Consider the following 22,833-nt stretch of genomic DNA (forward strand, 5'->3'; position numbering starts at 1 on the left):
GTTGTATTTTTTCTATTGTATTTAAGTTTATCTCCATAAAACAAGATAAATTCATCTTTACTATCAGTTAAATGTATAATTTTTTTTCACTACTTACTTTGTTTTATCTGGAATGAATGGTCTTTCAGGTGTTTTTTTTGTTGTTGTTTTTGAGTAAATAGATATAAAATAGTTAAATATATTAGTCAATGAAAAATAGACACAATTTTGTTTTATGAGGTAACAGAAAGAATATTTAAAGAGGTATATTACACAATATTACCATGTTAGGAAAAACAATGAGGTAGCAATAAAGAAGAAATGGATTGTTTCAGGGCAATGTGATTGATTTGTAAGGAGAAAGTCATATTGTATAAAATGCCTGTTCAAGATTGGAGTATAAGCATGATTCTTTTCATTTTGTACTACAAATCTCCAACCTAATCTTTCTGAAAGTCTTTCAGAAAAAGATGAGATAATGACAATCTCATGCTTCTTGGCTTACCTTCTCATAAACCCTGCTCTCAAACTTTAGAATATTGATTGTTTTCGAATATTATCCATTTGGTGACCACTTTCTTTTCAACAAATATTACTAGAATGCTCAATTATCAGCTGTTAAATCTCTGAACAATATCCTTTGTCTGGCCAGCTGCTGAAACGTCCAGTTGCTGGGCTTATTTCATCTCAGACACATAGGCAGCCTGCCAATAGCATCAGATCCCAGCACCCTTCAAGGGGTCCTGATACCGTCCTTTCAGTGGCCAGCTGTTGCAGTTATAGTTAAACAATTGCCAAACTAAAGGCCACAAAAAACAATGCCTTGTCATTCTTTTTATTTTTGAGCTTTTATCTTGCCCAAGCTTCATCATCAATGTCATATCGCTATAAGCCATAGCCAGCATCTTACAGATCTCCAGAAAGCTTTTAGAAGTTATTTTGTATTCATTGTAGATGGTGAATAATTGAAGCAATCCACCGGCTCTGGGGCTTCTCTGTCAACTTTGATATTGGTAGCGGCATGAGTGACACTGGCTTACTGTTACGAATTTGGGTACTGGTTTTTTAGACATAGAGAAAAATGTATGTTTTAAGATATATCTCTATAGCTAATTTTGCTCCTGAAAAGTATGACTAAGTATTACACTTTTTAGTATTCATTACTGCATTACTATTTTATCCTTAAACATTTATTTCAAATAAGAAAATAAATTGAATTATGTTTATAAAATAAATATGTGCTAAGTGTACAAAAATATTTAAATTATGGCAAATGTATAAAGGAGTAAATGATCTATCTCCTTGACATCAAAATAACCACTTTCAAATATTAGACTTTGCTTCTAGTCTTGCCTCTGGAAACTATGTGTATTTCCATTAATAATTTCTTTTTCTCCCAGAGCTTTGATCTGAAGATTAAAAAAATTAACATTTACTGTTACCTTTCCATGTCTATCTTTAGGATTTTACAAACCAAAACAAGCATGTGCAGATAAATATAATTCAGCTTTTTTTAGTTAAAATATTATGTTACTCTATAGTTTTCTGTTTTCATTTAATAAATTTGTGTATTATTTTGGGTAAAGTTATTTTTCTCATAAGTGATATGTTAATAACATTTGCTCATATCAGTAAAAATATTTAAAAATTTAATTTGAATTAAATATAAATTTCCATCTTCTTTATTAACAATCTTTACTTGATCATTAAAATGATGTTTTGAATTTAGGGCATCTATGTTTTTTATTTTGTAAACACAGTTGCAATGAGCAACGTGGATTATAAGTGTGGATGGTTTTGATTATTAAGGTTAGGCTTCTAGAACTAAACTTAATGATTAAAGGACATAAAACTTTAAAAAATCTTGATTCAATAATCATTTGATTATTGAATTTGATTAAATTTCAATTTGATTAAAGATTTAAAAAAGATTAAAAAAATCTTAAAAGAAAGAAAATATATACTCTAAATATAATATAAAAATGTCTGTTTTGACAAAGCATATATCACTATTTTTATGCTATATATTTCTCATTCAAAGATGGTTATTTTTATATTAATTATTTAAATATTCTATATACAGTTACTTTTAAAATATTTTATTGTTGTACGTAAAAAATCAGAAAAAATAGTCAAGAAAATAATTACTACTTGCATTTTATGAATGCATATGTAGAAGATATATGTTAATTTAAATGGATATGTATATATAAACATGACCACAGATACTAATGCTATGTCTATATAAAATTTGTCACTTTTTGCAAAGTGGAATCAAACCCTAAAAACTGTTTTATAATCAAATAGAGGACATTAACTAGGAGAATAATATAATCTAATCAAACATAGTATTGGGAAAACTGAATTTTTATATTTATAGTCATATAAATCAGAAGGCTCAAGAATTAAGTGCAACCGGATTGAAGATTCAAGTGTAAATAAGAGATAACTTTAAAATAATTAACAACGATTTTACTTTTTTGCACAAGACTATATTTTCTTAAACAAGATATAAAATGTAAACAAAATATTAAAGATAAACAATGGTATGTGAAACTGGAAAAACAAAAACGTTGAGACATAGTTTAAAAAACCCAGTTTAAATCATAAAATACATGAAATGTTGGAAAAGTTATGGTGAACAACAAATGTTTATTTATTGCTGTGAGTGTACAAATTGTTCTAAACATTTTGGAGTACTATTTGATTATGTTTAGTCCAATTTAAAAGTCATATAACTTAAGGCATAAGAATAGGAATTGTACTTTTAAGTATCTATTTAAAAAAGCACTCATACGTGTACCTACAAAGTTATATAAAGCTCAACCAGCAGCTTGTATGTCTAAATGGTAGAAAACCAGTAAGATGAACAAACATGCGTGATGAGATTAAACAGTATTCATTTCCTAGTGAGTCTTTATTTGATGGAATTAGGTTTTTAACTTTAAAAAGCTGACAGGGCTTGTCATTTTTCTCTGATTATTTTAAATCACAAAAAATCTAAAATAAAAAAATATACAAATATATATATATATATATATATATATATATATATATATATATACAACAACAATAAAAAGGCCAGTCTCTTATAATAATAATAAAAAAATCTAGTTACAGTATTTTCCAAACCTAAGTTCCACCCTGTAGTGAGTGATAAGCCTCTACTCTGAGAACAAGAGTGTAAGTTAGATTACTTTTTCTTTATCTCTCATGGTAACTCACCTTCACAGTTTCTTATCCCTTTACCTTCCAAGAATGGAAGCCTAGGGATGGAACAAAATAAGAGAAATTAGATGACATAACAAGTCTATCCAGGTAGTCATTTGTGGTTCCTTACAGAAACTCCCCCACTGCCAGTCATGTCTCACAGCAGTGCCCTCCTTTGGGTCAGGCTCTCTCCCTCTCTGAGGTCTTTCTAGATTTCCTAGCTTTACTCTGCTGAGTCTATTTTCCTTGCCAAGTGCATTTCATGGAAAGACCTAGAATGACACTCTCCTGTGCACTCTCCTTTCATAGCTTCCAGCCAGTCTACATAAAACACTAATAATATATATTCATTATTTGCCCTAATAAAATCTTGTCCTAACCAATTCCACTACAACAGAAAGATCTACCTTGGCTTGTCCATAAGCAGCCAGCTAGTTCACCTCTAGACCTGTAGAGCTGTCAAGAGGGAATTTGACAGTAATACAATGTATTCTTCAACTATAGAAAATGCATATGGCACTTCCCACATGGCATTCCTTGATTCGATTTCATTAGACTTGAGATGAGGAACATGTACGTTTTATCCCATGAATGCATAGAAAACCAATAGTGATCACCAAAAGTCCTTTAAAAACTGATAGTCTGTTAGTATCCAAGAAATGCACTTATTCTTAATATGTAGTTAAGACAACAATAGTAACCCCTAGAAATAATAAATGGCTATAAGTAATTTAGTTTATTTCATGTGTATAGCAATAAAATCACTTAGCTTTTAAGAATCATTACAAACATGTGCTGAAACCAATTGTTTATGAAAACAAGAATATTGTTAACTATTTTATCAAAATATAATTTATGATTAAAATAAAAATAATAATCGATATTATGTAGGGCTAGATATAATTATGTAAAATTATAGAATGGATTGGAGGAAAGTGCAATAATGATGACTATGTATTAGTGACTACTATCACCAGGAAATAAAAGAAAAGATTTAAGATGGTAGTTAAATAAATAGCTAATGTGTATATATACAATTTTTTTCTCATTTTTCAATTTTTCTTCAAATGTAAAATTTTAAAATAGTCTTACATATATTCAGTTTTCTTAGAAAAGTCATTTGCAAAAGTATGGTTTTCTATATATGCTTCTCATTTTGATTTTTGTTTCCCTTGTTACAAGTTGTCTTATTTTAAAAATATTTGTATGCACAGTGGTCTGATTGCACTGTGCATATAAGTATTTTTAAAATAAAACAATGCAATCAAACTAGAACTCAGGATTAAGAAACTCACTCAAAACCACTCAACTACATGGAAACTGAACAACCTGTTCCTGAATGACTACTGAGTGCATAATGAAATGAAGGCAGAAATAAAGATGTTCTTTGAAACCAATGAGAACAAAGACACAACATACCAGAATCTCTGGGACACATTTAAAGCAGTCCGTAGAGGGAAATTTATAGCACTAAATGTCCACAAGAGAAAGTAGGAAAGATCTAAAATTGACACCCTAACATCACAATTAAAAGAGCTAGAGAAGCAAGAGCAAACACATTCAAAAGCTAGCAGAAGGCAAGAAATAACTAAGATCAGAGCAGAACTGAAGGAGTTAGAGACACAAAAAAACCCTTCAAAAAATCAATAAATCCAGGATCTGGTTTTTTGAAAAGATCAACAAAATTGACAGACTGCTAGCAACACTAATAAAGAATAAAAGAGAGAAGAATCTAATAGACACAATAAAAAATGATAAAGGGGATATCACCACCGATCCCACAGAAATACAATCTACCATCAGAGAATACTACAAACACCTCTATGTAAATAAACTAGAAAATCTAGAAGAAATGGACAAATTCCTGGACACATACACCCTTCCAAGACTAAAACAGGAAGAAGTTGAATCTCTCAATAGATCAATAACAGGCTTTGAAATTGAGGCAATAATTAATAGCTAACAAACAAAAAAAGTCCAGGACCAGACAGATTCACAGCCAAATTCTACCAGAGGTACAAGGATGAGCTGGTACCATTCCTTCTGAAACTATCCCAATCAACAGAAAAAGAGGGAATACTCCCTAACTCATTTTATGAGGCCAGCATCATCCTGATACCAAAGCCTGGCAGAGACACAATAAAAAAAGAGAATTTTAGACCAATATCCCTGATGAACATTGATGCAAAAATCCTCAATAAAATACTGGCAAACCGAATCCAGCAGCACATCAAAAAGCTTATCCACCATGATCAAGTGGGCTTCATCCCTGGGATGCAAGGCTGGTTCAACATATGCAAATCAATAAAGGTAATCCAGCATATAAACAGAACCAAAGACAAAAACCACAAGATTATCTCAATAGATGCAGAAAAGGCCATTGACAAAATTCAACAACACTTCATGCTAAAAACTCTCAACAAATTAGGTATTGATGGGACATATCTCAAAGTAATAAGAGCTATTTATGACAACCCCACAGCCAATATCATACTGAATGGACAAAAACTGGAAGCATTCCCTTTGAAAACTGGCACAAGACAGGGATGCCCTCTCTCAGCACTCCTATTCAACATAGTGTTGGAAGTTCTGGCCAGGGCAATCAGGCAAGAGAAAGAAATAAAGGGCATTCAATTAGGAAGAAAGGAAGTCAAATTGTCCCTGTTTGCAGATGACATGAATTGTATATCTAGAAAACCCCATCGTCTCAGCCCAAAATCTCCTTAAGCTGATAAGCAACTTCAGCAGTCTCAGGATACAAAATCAATGTGCAAAAATCACAAGCATTCTTATACACCAAAAACAGACAAACAGAGAGCCAAATCATGAGTGAACTCCCATTCACAATTGCTTCAAAGAGAATAAAATACCTAGGAATTCAACTTACAAGGGATGTGAAGGATCTCTTCAAGGGGAACTTCAAACCACTGCTCAATGAAATAAAAGAGGATACAAACAAATGGAAGAACATTCCATGCTCATGGGTAGGAAGAATCAATATCATGAAAATGGCCATACTGCCCAAGGTAATTTGTAGATTCAACGCCATCCCCATCAAGCCACCAATGACTTTCTTCACAGAATTGGAAAAAAATACTTTAAAGTTTATATGGAACCAAAAAAGAGCCCACATTGCCAAGTCAAACCTAAGCAAAAAGAACAAAGCTGGAGGCATCACGCTACCTGACTTCAAACTATACCACAAGGCTACAGTAACCAAAACAGCATGGTACTGGCACCAAAACAGAGATATAGACCAATGGAACAGAACAGAGCCCTCAGAAATAATACCACACATCTAAAGCCATCTGATCTTTGACAAACCTGACAAAAACAAGCAATGGGGAAAGGATTCCCTATTTAATAAATGGTGCTGGAAAAACTGGCTAGCCGTATATAGAAAGCTGAAACTGGATCCCTTCCTTACACATTATACAAAAATTAATTCAAGATGGATTAAAGACTTAAATGTTAGACCTAAAACCATAAAAAACCCTAGAAGAAAACCCAGGCAATACCACTCAGGACATAGGCATGGGCAAGGACTTCATGTCTAAAACACCAAAAGCAATGGCAACAAAAGCCAAAATTGACAAATGGGATCTAATTAAACTAAAGAGCTTCTGCACAGCAAGAGAAACTACCATCAGAGTGAACAGGCAACCTATAGAATGGGAGAAAATTTTTGCAATCTACTCATCTGACAAAGGGCTAATATCCAGAATCTACAATGAACTCAAACAAATTTACAAGAAAAAAACAAACAACTCCATGAAAAAGTGGCAAAGGATAGGAACAGACATTTGGTGCTATAAAGACACATGCACACGTACGTTTATTGCGGCACTATTCACAATAGCAAAGACTTGGAACCAACCCAAATGTCCAACAATGATAGACTGGATTAAGAAAATGTGGCACATATACACCATGGAATACTAGGCAGCCGTAAAAAAGTATGAATTCATGTCCTTTGTAGGGACATGGATGAAGCTGGAAACCATCATTCTCAGCAAACTATCGCAAGGACAAACAACCTAACACTGCATGTTCTCACTCATAGTTGGGAACTGAACAATGAGAACACATGGACATAGGAAGGGGGACATCACACACCGGGGCCTGTTGTGGGGTGGGGGAAGGGTGGTGGGATAGCATTAGGAGATATACCTAATGTAAATGACGAGTTAATGGGTGCAGCACACCAACATGGCACATGTATACATATGTAACAACCCTGCACATTGTGCACATGTACCCTAGAACTTAAAGTATAATTAAAAAAAGAGAGAAAATATATATATATATATTTGTAAGTACCACTAAAGAGCAAAAGACTTACCTATGTGAAAGGGAAAGAATAACTGAAGGAGGAAGACCCATGAAAATAAAGGAAGAGAATGTGATCAATACTAAAACCAGGGAAGTCATTTTTCCTGTGACATTAGAAAGGACACCTCCATTTGTAATACAGATCTAACCAAGGAAAGGTGGATGTAAATATTATTTTAGATGTGCAATAGAGGGAGCTGTTATTTACTTAAATATATGTTTTTTCTTATAATGAATTTCTTCTACCATACTTCCTGCAATTTATCTGTTTCAGATCACTGTAGAAGAGCAGTTTCAGTAATAACAGACATAATCTATGTGAAAAAATAAACATGTTTAACCTATGAACAAAAAGTAAGGGAATGGCTTTTAAGGCAGATAAATTATCATAATTTAAAACCCACTTTTCTCCACACCTTGGAGAAGAAAGGGCAATTTTGGCATTTTGTAGACAGTGTTTCCTAAATTGGTGGAATAAGTATTTATTGCCACAATCTTGATAAAGTTACAATTTTCAAAGATTATGCAATGGCATTTGCCTATTAATTTTCTTCATCTTGCACAAAAAGCTATATGTTTCTTTCACATATTTTGATATTTCATGCTTGTTTTTCTGTAATTGTAATAATAATAATGTCTTAAGATTTAACTCAAGGGCTAAGGAATGTTTTTCCTTGTTCATTTAAATCATTCCAAGAAGGTGGGTTAGAAAAAGGCCTATGTGACTTTTAATATAATTTATTTATCATCTGTCATCTTTCACAGTTTCACATAATTCTTATTTGTAATCTCAAAGTATGCATACTGATTTGTTTTTTTAATTTTTTCCTTACTGTGCTTTGAAAAGTTAATCACTTCATGCATTTAAAAAAATGAAATCAATATTATCAATTTGTTTAAATGTTCGCCTCCTTTAGTTACCCTTAAAGATCTTGGAATGTGTATATTTCTTTGACACATGTGGACAGTGGCATGATAATTATTTTCAGTATTATAAATGCTCCCTTGATGCATTTCATCTCTAATCAATATTATAGAGGCAACAAAATGTAAAGTATATATTGAGGGTGAGCCTGACATTATCCATAGACTCATGCCATGGCCTTAGATAATCAACATATCCACCTGTATTAGTCCATTCTCAAGCTGCTGTAATTATGTACCTGAGACTGGGTAATTTATAAAGGAAAGAGGTTTAACTGACTCACAGATCTGCAGGGCTGGAGTAGCCTCTGGAAACTTACAATCATGGCAGAAGGGGAAGCAAACACATCCTTCTTCACATGGAGACAGCGAGAAGTGCAGAGCAAAGCTGGGGAAAGGCCTCTCATAAAACCATCACATCTCAGGAGAGTTCACTCACTATCATGAAAACTATAGGAAGATAACCACCCTGTGATTAAACTACCTCCCACTTGGTCCCTCCCACAACATGTGGGGATTATGGGAACTACAATTCAAGATGAGATTTAGGTGGCGACACAACCAAACTAAATCATTCAAACCCTAGACCCTCCCAAATCTATGTCCTCACATTTCAAAATACAATCATGCCTTCCCAACAGTTACCCAAAGTCTTAATGCATTCCAGCATTAACTTAAACGTTCAAGTTCGAAGTCTCATCTGAGACAAGGCAAGTCCCTTCCACCTTTGAGCTTATAAAATCAAAAGCAAGTTAGTTACTTCATAGATACAATGGAGGTACAGGCATTGAGTAAATATACTCATTCCAAATGAGAAAGTTGCTGAAACAAAGGGGCTACAGACCTCATGCAACTCTGAAAATCGATAGGGCAATCATTAAATCTTAAAAGTCCAAAATGATCCCCTTTGACTCCATATCTCATATCCAAGTCACACTGATACAAGAGGTGGGCTCCTTCAGCCTTGGGCAGCTCTGCCCCTGTGGTTTTGCAGGTACAGCCTCCCTCTCAGCCACTTTCATGGGCTAGCATTGACGGCCTATGGCTTTTTCAGGTGTGCAGTGGAAACTGTTAGTGGATCTACAATTCTGAGGTCTGGAGCATGGTGGCCTTCTTCTCACAGCTCCACCAAGTAGTGCCCCAGTGGGAACTCTGTAGGGGCTTCAACCCCACATTTTCCTTCTGCACTGCCCTAGCAGAGGTTCTCCATGAGGGCTCCACCCTTGCCACAGACTTCGGCCTGGACATCCAGGCATTTCCATACATCCTCTGAAATCTAGGCAGAGGTTCCCAAGACTCAATTCTTGACTTCTGCACACTTGCAGGCCCAACACCATATGGAAGCTGCCAAGGTTTGGGGCTTGCACTCTCTGAAGCAATGGCTTGAGCTGTTGGCCCCTTTTAGCCATGGTTGGAGTGGCTGGGAAACAGGGCACCACGTCCCAAGCCTGCAAAAAACAGCAAGGCCTTGGGCCAGGCCCACAAAACCCATTTTTTTATCCTATGTCTCCAGGCTTGTGATGGGAGAGACTGCTGTGAAGATCTCTGACATGCCCTGGAAACATTTTTCCCATTGTCGTGGAGGTTAACATTTGGCTCCTCATTATGCAAAATTCTGCAGCCACTTGAATTTCTACTCAGAAGATGGCTTTTTCTTTTCTATCTCATTGTCAGGCTGTAAAATTTTCAAACTTTTTTGTTCTGCTTCATCTTGAATGCTTTGCTACTTAGATATTTCTTCTGACAGATACCCTAAATCGTCTCTCTCAAGTTCAAAGTTCCAAAGATCTCTAGGGCAGGGGAAAGTGCCACCAGTCTCTTTGCATAGCAAGAGTGACCATTACTTCAGTTTCCAAAAAGCTTCCTTATCTCCATCTGAAACCACCTCAACCTCAATATTATTGTCCATATTACTATCAGCATTTTGGTCAAAGCCATTCAACAAGTCTCTAGGTAGTTCCAAACTTTCCCACATCTTCCTGTCTTCTGAGCCCTCCAAATCTCTTGGAAGTTCCAAACTTTCCACATTTTCCTATCTTCTTCTGAGCCCTCCAACTGTTCCAACCTCTGCCTGTTATCCAGTTCCGAAGCTGCTTCCACATATTTAGGTATCTTTACAGCAGTGCCCCATTACCTGTTACCAATTTATTGTATTTGTCCATTCTCAAGTTGCTATAAGGACTTACCTGATAATGGGTAATTTATAAAGAAAAGAGGTTTAATTGACTTACAGTTCCCCAGGGCTGGGAAAGCCTCAGGAAACCTACAATCATGGTGGAAAGGGAAGAAGACACGTCTTTTTCACATAGAGGGAGCAAGAAGTGCAGAGCAAAGTCAGGGGAAAGCCCCTTATAAAACCATCACATCTCATGAGAACTCACTTACCATCAAGAGAACAGCATGGAGGTAATGTCCCCGTTATTCAATTACCTCCCACTGGGTCCCTCCCATGACACCTGGGGATTACGGGAGCGATAGTTCAAGATAAAATGTGAGTGGGAACACAGCCAAACCATATCACTACCTTTATTTTATCTGACCACAAACTATTACAAAATAATAATATCAGTAATAATCTCAAAGAAACCTAGAGAAGATTAATAAAACACAGTTTTAAGGACACTATTTGAGATGCTTTGTGTAAGCCGAAAATATTCCTATTCGAGAAATAAAATATGATTTGCAAACTGTAATTTGGATATTCCATGATGACACATACAAAGAAAACTACAATATTTCCTTAGCTTTACATATAGATTTATAATTTATCAAGTACTTATATATATGATATTGTTTTAGTGGCTTAATTATTTCTATTTTATTATTATTAAACAGCTGTTCTTTGAAGAAAATATTGAAAATGTAGAAAAAACATAAAGAATAAAACCTCAGAATGCACCTCCAAGATACAACCAAAATTCATATTTGTTTTTATTTACTTGTTTATTTATTTAAGACAAGTTTTGTCTCTATTACCTAGACTGGAGGGCAGTGGTGCAATCTCGGCTCACTGCAACCTCTGCCTCCTGGGCTTAAGCCATCCTCCCACCTCATCCTCCTGTGTATCTGGGAATATAGGCATGTGCCACCACACCCAGCTAATTTTGTACTTTTTGTAGAGACAGGGTTTTGCCATGTGGCCCAGGCTGGCCTTGAACTCATGAGCTGAAGCCATCTGCCTGTCTTGTCCTCCTAACGTGCTGGGATTACAGGCATGAGCCACAATGACCAGCCTCACATTTATTTTTAATACATTTACCTGATTATTTGAAATTGAGTGTCTTAAAATACATCTCTTAATTTGAAAATATTTCTGTCACATTTAAAATAAATAATTTATATCCAAAATGTAATGATGACATCAACTGGAGTTTGGGGCATTACTATCACTAAGGCAGAGCAAGGAGAGACATTCAGAGAGGTAGAGACAGAGAAAAAGGGAATTAACAAGCTTCTTTTAAAATAGGAACTGACAACACTATTTAGGAAATGTTCTTCTTTAGCATAACTGATTTAATATGCGGAGTTTGAAATCTGACAGAGTCCTAAAGCTACTGAAGGCATTAGTGACTTTTTTCCTGAGTTTATATTAAAGAGTATGAAACATCCTATGAGCCCACCCTTCAAAGCACCAAGATACAATGCTGTAAAGGCATTCGGCATATTCTTATTGACTTACAGACCATGGAAATAATGACAAAGGGAAAAAAAATTCTGCAGAGATTTGAATATATTTATTGTGTTTCTCTTGACAGTCATCTTATAACTTGACTACCAAGTGGGGATTTTGGGGCCTGTTAGTGGCAAAGCTATGGGAAAAAAAAAGTCACTTATTTTAAGCTACTGGAAACTTTAATAGTGCTGGACTACTAGTGTGTTAACTTATCTTTACAACAAATTTTCAATCTACTAAACAAGAAGAAGATAGCGTGAATTCATATAAGATCAAAATGATAAATTCAAGTGATTCTTTTGTATATTTAAGTGTCTCTTGGGAGTTTTGTGGCTGTGCACAGAAGAAAAATTTCTAAGACGCTGCAAACTAAAGAAGGTTTTTAATAAAAAATGAGTTTTATATTCAGCTAAAATTGAATATTAAGTGATTTTGATTTTAAAATAGCAAAGACAAAGAAAAATTTTCCTTGTATGATAATAATAATAGTAATATAATGTAATAGTAATAGGCCTAACATCTATGGAGTCATTGCACAGATGCTGTACAAAATATTTTATACATATTTTCTTTCTTCTTCCACACAACTCTGTGAGGTAGGTTCAGTCATTACTTCCTCCACAGATCATAAAACTCAGCCATAAAACAATTCAGTACCTGGAACAATAGATCCAGTAAGCAGAAGATCTGGGATTTGAATCCACAGAATTTGACTCTAGAGCCTATTATTTGAAATACTAATCTTTAAATCTCATTAAATGAACCACAGATTAATGCAGAGAAATCATTTTGGACATTATCATGAGAGAAGACTACATTTTAGGAATGTTTTTTGGAACTTTTCATTCCCTGCATTTTAGTTCATCCTTTTCTCTCTGTCTTCTACAACTTTAACTTTGGCCTAAACAATGGCAATTGCTATTCAGCTACTTCTAAACTCAATTCTGGTCACGACATTTTTTACTTTGTTATCTTCAGATTAACAGCAGATAACTGAGGCAATGGAGTATAAAAAGCAAACATTATGTGATGCAATAGTCAATAAAAATATAATATAAAATAGTCTCAAAGAGATTAATATATCAAAAGAAATACTAGGCTCAGCCTGGGTGTAGTGGCTCATGCTGGTAATCTCAAGATTTTGGGAGTCCAAGGTGGGAGGATCACTTGAGTCCACTAGTTTGAGACCAGCCTGGACAACATAATGAGACCCCATCTCTACACAAAATGAAAAAAAAATTAGCTAGGCATGGTGGCATGCACCTGTAGTCCCAGCTACTCCTACTCAGGAGGGCAAGGCGTGAGGATCATTTGAGCCCAGGAGTTTGGGGATGCAGTGAACTATGATTATGCCACTTCACTCTAGCTTGGATTACAAAGTGAAACTCTGTCTCTAAAAGAAATAAAACAAATATTCAAAATATTAGGTTCGAAGGACAGTCATGATGCCACATATTTCATTTTTATCCTCTTGTTGTTGTAGGTGATCCAACAAATAATATTATTTTAGCTATCCAAGTTAAGATCCAGTTAAAAGATAGGAGGGGCAGAAACATGAAAATGGGGATTTGCTCAAATCTGTCATGGTAGCAGTGGCTTGTTAATACTTCACCCATTAATAAGAATCTTTTCTTTGCATACATTGGCAGAGCTAAAAACTTACAGGCCTGTGCACAGTACAGGGACAGGGCCTGCTCCATTAAGTTCACCACATGTCTAAGGCCAAACCAGACTCAGACTGGGAAGCAGGAGATACCAAAAAAGGGAGAAGAAAGTAAGAGGCTGAGCAACACATTCTTAGGTCCTTCTTCATAAGGGAAAGTGAGGTAAATTGCTGTTCGTGTGTGTGTGTGTGTTTAATTAGATAGAGGTGATCATTGAGGTAAGACAAATGCAAATACTAGCCCTCTCATTTAAAAAAACAGCATTAGAAAATTGTATTCCCCTTATCATTATTGTTTATATTTTAGTGTTGAAAGTAGTTTAATACTATCATACCAAACATTCTCATCTTATAACTTTGAAAACATATATGCAAAAATATAAAAATAAAATTTTTCTATAATTTTACCAGCCAGGAGAAAATAACTGTTATGTTTCCTTTGATATCATTTTAGTCTTGTGTTTTTTAAACATAAAATCATTAATGTGCATTCTACTATTTAGATTTACTTGTCTCTTCTCTCTTTCCCAATCTCTTTCTCTCATGCACATGCATATCATGACAATGTTTTCATGATATTATATCTTATTCTAAAACATGTTCCTCACTGCATATAGTTCATAAACAATGAGCTTTTGTTAACAAACTCCTTTGCAGGGACATTTGATTTCTTTCTAGTTTTCATTCCTATTCTCACCACTTGCAACTAGTGGGTAACTACTCATGGTTATGTCACTTTTAATAAGCATATTGGCCATTTGGATATCCTTCTTGGACAATGCCTGTCTGAAATTCTTGTCCACTTTCTTTTAGCTTGCCTACCATTTCTTATGAAATTATAGATCTTTAAATATTCCAATATGACCTTCTTGTCTTAGACATTTTCTCCATAGTTTCCTTTCTCTCACTTACAGACTCCATCATTTCTTTTTGTTTGTATAATATCATTTAATAAGCAATTAAAACATTTTATGTAGTCCAGTTGAGTAATGTGTTAGTCTTTCAATGATTAACCATTTAAATACATCATGATTTCAAGGTTGTAAAGATGTTCTCTTCTAGATTTTCTTCTGGAAGTATTGTTTTGCTGCTTCCACAAGGTGCCTGGGATTATTTTCTGTAAAGGATATATGATACATATTAAGTTCATTTATTATTAATATTACTATTTGCCCATGTATATATTCAATTGACCAAGCATGGATTATTAAAAATGCCACACTTTTCTACTGTCTACCATGCCACTTTGGCCTGTGCTACATACTATTTCTGGATTCTATACCTGATTGATCATTTGCCTTCCTCCCCTAATTAGTATAGTTTTAGTATAAATCTCAATGTCCAGTGAAGAATTTTTTCCCACTTTGTTTTCCCTGGTCAAGTATTTTTAGAATATTCATGACCCTTTGCATTTCTAGATAACTTCTAATTGCATGTCAACTTCTACCGGAAACCTATGAGATTTTATTGGGATTTCATGGAATGTTTTGGGAACTATTGATATCTTTAAAACATTGAAATAACTGTTTCATAAATATAATATATCCCTCTATTTTATGTGTTTAGTAATGTGTTCAATAATGTTCGAAATGTGTTTGAAGAGTTTATAAGTATCTTTCATTTGGTTTATTTCTAGATTTTATATTTTCAAATTTTATGTTATTGCTAATTACACTTTTTCAGTTTAATGTGTAATTGCTTGTTAATAGTTTAATAAAAATGAGTTGATTTTTGTATATTGACCTTGTATTCATCAATCTGGCCAACACAAACTTTAAATTTTTATGCAGGCTTAATTTTCTATTTTCATAATTAATGTAAATAATGGCAATTTTATTTATTTATTTGCCATCACCCACGTCATATTGTGTTATTGCACTGGTTATGACTTCTAATAAATGAAAATGGTGATAGTGGACATTCTTAACTCATTTCCAATATGAAAAAGATTTAACTTTATTTAAAACATTTTACTATTAAATGTGATAGTAGTTATATAAAAGTCACCTATCCATATGTTTTTCTATCCCCTTTTAGATTGATGAATAAATGTCTTCCTAGTTTGCTTAAAGTTTTGTATTAATAATTGTTCAATTATATCAAAGTTTTCCATGTATTGAGCTAATCATGTGAACTGCCTCATTTATTCTCTTAATGTAAAAAATTATACTGATTCATTTTCAAAAATGTTAAACCAACTCATAATTCTGGAAAGCACAAATTTAATTATAATGCAGCATTTTTATATACCATAATAAGTTTGCTAGTATGTTTTGAATCTATGTTTACATTTATGGATTGATCAAATTTTTGATATCCTTCCTTATTCTTTGGTGTTCCATCAGTTTCTGCAAAAGGAGTATTAATATTTTCCACTGCATATTTGATATTTTTCTCTTTTGTATATTTTTGTTTTATAATTTTGAGGCTATATTACTAATGGTATACAAAATTAGCACTATAATATCTTCCTGATCAATAGCATTCTTTAAATCATTATAAAATGATTCTTTATATTTCTAATCATATCTTGTACTACTCTTCCTACACTCCAAACATATTTAGTTCAATTACTTGCTAACACCTTTCAATATATGTTCATGATTAAGACCGCATTATCTTTCTAAGATAAGAGAAAAATCTCTTCAAAAGTCTCCATACGATTAAGGACAGATTGCATGACATGACATAGAAAACCTTCCATGATGTTCATAAAATTGGCTCTCTAATACTGTCTTCCATTATGTCCATCTGATCTTGTGTAGCCAAATCATTCTGGATTTTGAGAAGTTCAGCTCCTAGTTCAAAACTATGTGTAATCTTTTAGGTCCAAACACAGGTAATTACAAAATTTAACTTGGTTAGGTTGGTGCAAAAGTTATTGTGGTTTTTGCCATTACTTTAAATAACTTTTGCACTGACCTAAATGGTTCTAATGGGAGAAAGTTGCCCCTCTCACATCAGATTTGGTGCACAGCCAAGGTATTGCAGGCCCTGAAAATAGTGCAGCCAACATTTCAGGCCTCAATGGCCGGTTATGGTCTTACGCATAACTGCTTTCATAACCTGTATTCGGAAGTCTCCTTATTGGAAGACCTCGAAAACACTTGGTCTCTACTCTGAATCAGCATTCAGTACTTTTCCATTTCTAGCACTTTCCCCTCTCTCTCTCAATACCTGGGACCATAAAGTAGCAAGAATCGTTTGTTCACAGCTCCCTGAGCAGTGAGAATTCTCCATGTGGCATTGATCCACCTGAACTTCACCCAGTATTACTCCATGGGGAAAAAATAGAACATTTAGAGAGCCAATGCTTTCTTCTATTTAACCTCTTGCTTAAACGATCACATTAAGTGATTAAAGATTTTACAATTACTGTTATTTTGGCTTATTGTCCAAATTAACTACTTTAACACCTAGAAACTCAGCTGCCTTTAGCCTAGCTTTTGATGAATATGTTATAACTTTGTACATGTTCCTTCCTTGTGCTGTTATAAGTTACTAGAATGTCTATCCACTAAGTTACTTTATCCACACATTTTTATCTTTTAAGAATCACCTCAAATACCAACTCACTTACCAACTCATGTGACTATTTGCCATGTCGACCACTCTTTTAGGTTAGCTTCATATTATTCTTTTTTTAATAATATGCATAAACACACACATATAAAACATATAATATATGATATATACATATATATTATTATACATGTGTACATGTTATATATTTATATACATTATATGTTAGTATGTATAATATATATTTATATATTATATATAATATATGTGTAATATATTATACATATTATATACATTATACAAAATATATTATATAACATATGAAACTAGAATTTATATATATATATATACTATATGTAATATTCATTCTAGTTTGCCCAGTCAATTACATATTGGCAAATACAGTACCTCATGCATAGTAGACACTCTCTAAATGTTTGAAGAATGGATGAAGGTAAACTACACAAAAAATGAAAAGTTAATAGTATCTTATAGGATATTTAAAATTTTGTTTCCATGTATTTAGCGTTAAGACAACTAGAGTCTAATATTATAACATTTAAATTTTGAGTCAATTAAAAAAATCAGTGCAAAATAGATCTTCCATATTTTAGGTCAATTATGTTTTAGGTAATTAAGTTAATGTTTGCAACAATAGTTTCAAGTAAAAGTTTTAATGCATGTGGAAGTAGTAAATTTAAAATATAAGATTACTCTGCAATAAGAGAAGAACTTTGGGAGGCCGACATGCGCAGATCACGAGGTCAGGAGTTCGAGACCAACCTGACCAACGTGGTGAAATCCCGTCTCTACTAAAAATACAAAAATTAGCCAGGCATGGTGGGTGCTCCTGTAATCCCAGTACTCAGGAGGCTGAGGCAGGAGAATCGCTTGAACACGGGAGGCGGAGGTTGCAGAGAGCCAAGATCGTACCACTGCACTCCAGCCTGGGAGACAGAGCGAGACTCTGTCTCAAAAAAAAAAAAAAAAAAATGAATAATGAAGGTTAAAAACTTAAATGTAAGACCCGAAACTATGAAAATCCTAGAAGAAAACCTAAGAACTCTTTAAGACATTGGCCTAAGCAAAGAATTTATGTTGAAGATCTAACAATGGGTACACATAGGCATAAAGACAGAAATAACAGATACCAGGGACTCCAAAAGGAGAAAAGGTGGGAGGCAAAAAAGTATGAAAAATTTTCTATTGGTTATAATGTTTACCATTTGGATGATAGAGACAACAAAAGCCCAATCCCCACCATGACACAATACACCAAATGTGCATGTTCCCTCTGAATCCAGAATAAAATGAAATTATTTTTTAAGGGATAGATTCATAATGGCACTAAGAATAGTTAGAATAGCCATAAAGTGGCTCAGACTTAAAATAATTTTCTGAACATAATAGTGGATAGTTTGAAGAATACACAAAAACATAGGAAATTATACATCAAAATCAATAGGACAAGATGGCAGTGAGGATGAAACAATTTGCAATTTTTAATGGAGACATTTTGGAGAGAGATTTCAAGGTAGGAGTCCACATAACTGAGAAGCAAAATGGAGAAATAGGACTGTAACCAGAGTAATTAGTTGCCAGTCTACATAGGATATCTATGCCAGTTGTCTTATTCACTCGTTCTGTATCTTTGAACATCCAATATTGGTGACAGCAGTATTGGCTTCTGTGCTAATACAGAGATCTGTTCTCTAAACAACTAAATAATCTGCTTGATAAAATGCTTTTTGGATGAAAATTTCAGAAATTTCAAATAAATATTGTTTACATAATATGAATATTTATCCTACATAACCAGAAGTCTGGGGAAAAGACTAATTATGAACTAGCCTTTTATTCTCCACCTTCCTCAGCACAACACCTCGTTTTCATGCTTGTACGGTCATTGACTCAAAATGGACTCACATGAAAGTACAGCAACACAGAAAAAAGAAAAATCTATTTTTATTGAAAATTTAGCAGAAGCATCTAAGGACTTCTTTTTTAGTTTCCATTGCCAAAATTGGACCAGATATTTGGCTTATATCTAAACCACAATTGTTCACTAGAACAATATTTAGCTTGGAGAAATCATGATTTATGCCCTGAGACAAGGCCCCAATTATTTTAAATTAAGAAACACAAACAAATAAATAAAAAACGAGGTTGCTTTAACAAAATACTAGATGTTTAATCAGCTGTTGGATAAGCAACAATGTTTGCTTTATAGTCTTCTTGGTGCAGATGCTAACAATCTACAGTTTTAACATCCATAATTTTGTATATGGAAGGTTGACATCATGCCTAGCTGATATTTATCCACCCAGTATGATAGTCAATTTGCTTTGTCCATATACAATATAAAGAACCACACTCCATGCAAGGGATAGGGAAAAAGAATAAGTAGTCCTTCATACTCTCTGCGCTTAATATATAACTTAGTTTTGGCAGGGCGCGGTGGCTCACGCCTATAATCCCAGCACTTTGAGAGGACGAGGTGGGCGGATCACGAGGTCAGGAGATCAAGACCATCCTGGCTAATACGGTGAAACCCCATCTCTACTAAAATATAAAAAATTAGCTGGGCGTGGTGGCGGGCGCCTGTAGTCTCAAAGTGCCAGCTACTCGGGAAGCTGAGGCAGGAGAATGGCATGAACCCGGGAGAAGCAGCTTGCAGTGAGCTGAGATCGCGCCACTGCACTCCAGCCTGGGAGACAAAGTGAGACTCCATCTCAAAAAAAAAAAAAAAAAAAAACATATATACACACACACACACAGACACACAGACACACAACTTAATTTCCTCATACATAGATATAAATGGAAGTCAAGGATTAGCAGACATCTGAAGAAACAGATCAGGTACAAGATGAATAAACATGATTCAAGGGATGGAAAAAAATTGGAAGATACATTCAATGAAAATGTTGAGAAATAAATTAGAAACTTGTTTTTTCTTACAACACGGAAAATAAATACAAAAACATGGGGAAATCGAGAGAACAGTTAAAATAGAATTCAGGCATCCAACATATTAATCCTGAGATTGCAAGAAACTTCCCTGCTAGTCCAGATTGTTTTCTTTGAAATAGAGGGAAACCTCACTCAAAATTGTTTAACAAATAAAGGCAATATTGGGGTCTCCCATCTGAAAATTATTCTAGGCTTGAATGCTAACATCAGGCATAATATATCCAGAAGGTCCTTTCAAGTCACAAGCTATCCATTATTATTTTTATTTATTTCTGTCTCTAGGCTCTTGCTTTTTTTTTTTTTTTTTTTTTTTAACGTATTTTGGCTTCATTCTAAGCTAAATTCTAAGCTAGACTCTCTTAATGTGGTAGTCTTATGCAAAGTTGTATCAGTTTTGTAATTCTAGAAAAATGGAAGCTTATTGGTCTCAGCGTTTTCAGCAAAAGTCTTAGGGCTGTAAATAATGCAGTTACTTTCATTGGTCTGAAGTAATGTGATTATCTCTGAAGTAACACATATGTCCAATATTTGGCACCAGTCTCACTGGAAAGCCTTGGGTCACAAGTCCATATCTCGAGCCAAAATGTGGAGTCAGACTTGCCTGAATACATGGACTGAGAGTGTGGAAGGGTAGATTTCTTAAAGGAAAAATGTGTTGGCATTCAAAGAAGGGTGGGGAAAATGCTGAACAGATTGAAAACAACACGTCATTATATGCATTATGCCAAACAAGATGAGGGAACACACACATGCGTACACATATGTATGCAAACGCTACTATACAAATATTAATACAATTTCATAACAAAGATTAAGGGAATCTCTTAAAAGTCTTAGGAGAGCACAAATAGATTGTTTACAAAGGGGTAAGGATAACATTGTGTTCATACATCTTAAAAGCAACATTGAGTGCTGGACTATATTGTGACAAAGTGTTAAAAATGAGAAAAAGTGTTTCAAAGCAAAATGCTGTATCTACTAAAGCTACTAAGTATGTTTGAAGAATAAAAAATGCTATCAAAAATTAACAAATTTATCTCTGTACTTTTTCTCTACTCCAGCATATTATTAATAATTTAAAAAATAGAAGTCCCACAATCTCAAAACCCAGGACCAGTAAGCAATGTAATGATGAGAAATCTCATACTAATAATCATAGAATATTTCTTAAAAAGAAATTAGTATAACATAGAAAAAAAGTAATTCAAGAACTCTAAGTATCTTAAAAATGAGTGAATATTTTCTTCCAAAGCAAAATTCTGTGTCTACAGTAGTAAAGTACAAATCATTCACTTAAAAGTTAGTCTATTTAAAATATAGATGTCCTTAAGGATATAGTATATGTATATTATATCAAAAAGAAAAACCAGGCAATCTGGAAATCAAGGAAAAACATAAACTCTATAATAAATTCATGGGGCAAATAAAACAAACTAAAAAGTGCAGAAAATTAATGGAATGTAGTATCATTGGAGTTTGTCATTGATGGTTGGAACATTCTTTGAGAATCACTGTTTAATATACTTTGGATTTACACCTTCTTTATAGGTGGAGTATATTTCTCTAGTGACTAATGTTATGTAATTTTAGTAATTAAACTACAGTTTAGTAGTTTTCAATTTTTAAAATTTTTATCTATACTCACCTTTAACTACCGAGAAGACTGTGGACGTTATAAACCCTAATAATACAAAAGTAATGGTTTAAGTGACAAAGTATGGAAGGTGTGAGTAGAGGAAAAATTAATGGGAAGAATACAAGCAAAAATTTCTCATGTAATAAAATATAGATTCAAGGTCGGATGCAGTGGCGCACGCCTGTAATCCTAACACTTCGGGAGGCTGAGGCAGGTGGATTGCCTGAGCTCAGGATTTCGAGACCAGCCTGGGCGATACGATGAAACCCCATCTCTACTAAAATACAAAAAAATTAGCCAGGTGTGACGGTGTGTGCCTGTAATCCTAGCTACTTCGGAGGCTGAGGCAGAAGAATTGCTGGAACCCAGGAGACGGAGGTTGCAGTGAGCCAAGATTGTGCCACTGCACTCCAGCCTACAGAGCGAGACTCCATCTCAAAAATAAAAAAAAATAAAAAAAACTCTCTCTCTATATATATAAAATATCTATATTAAAAACTATATATATATATCTTGTTCAGAATCTCAGAATTAATATTTCTAAAGCCTTCTCAAATAATTCTTATGCCTGACTAGTTTAGGCCCCACACAACTGTGACATTCTATAATAGTCTAATTCAATTTGATGACTAAAGTGAGCTTAAATTGAGGTTGTTTTTCTAACTACATTGCCATTCATGTATGTTCTTCTCTCTTTGTAAATGAAATTGATTTTGTTTTCACTTCCACCCACAGATAATTTTGCTAATTGTTTTTAGCAAACTATTGTATTATTTTATGTTTGGTATTCTTCATGTTGTAAATTAAGTTAAAACCAGAAAATATTTTTTAAAGTTATAAAATTCAATAACACATAGTCACACAAAGAAAATTCCCACAATGGTTCTCATATGTCACAACAGTGGCAAAGCCAACCTGAGC

General features: G+C 34.0%; 1 long non-coding RNA gene across 1 annotated transcript in view; it reads right to left on the reverse strand.

The window, feature by feature from the left end:
- The window catches only part of LOC129470986 (uncharacterized), an 81,430-nt gene that overhangs the window by 37,727 nt on the left and 20,870 nt on the right, over positions 1–22,833 (reverse strand). The window contains exons 3-4 of the long non-coding RNA XR_008653455.2: positions 3,205–3,245; positions 98–121 (exon numbers count right to left, since the gene is read on the reverse strand). This is a non-coding gene — a long non-coding RNA (uncharacterized lncRNA). The remainder of the gene's footprint in view (positions 1–97; positions 122–3,204; positions 3,246–22,833) is intronic.

Source organism: Symphalangus syndactylus, chromosome 2, assembly GCF_028878055.3.
Source record: "Symphalangus syndactylus isolate Jambi chromosome 2, NHGRI_mSymSyn1-v2.1_pri, whole genome shotgun sequence".
NCBI classification, from domain to species: domain Eukaryota; kingdom Metazoa; phylum Chordata; class Mammalia; order Primates; family Hylobatidae; genus Symphalangus; species Symphalangus syndactylus.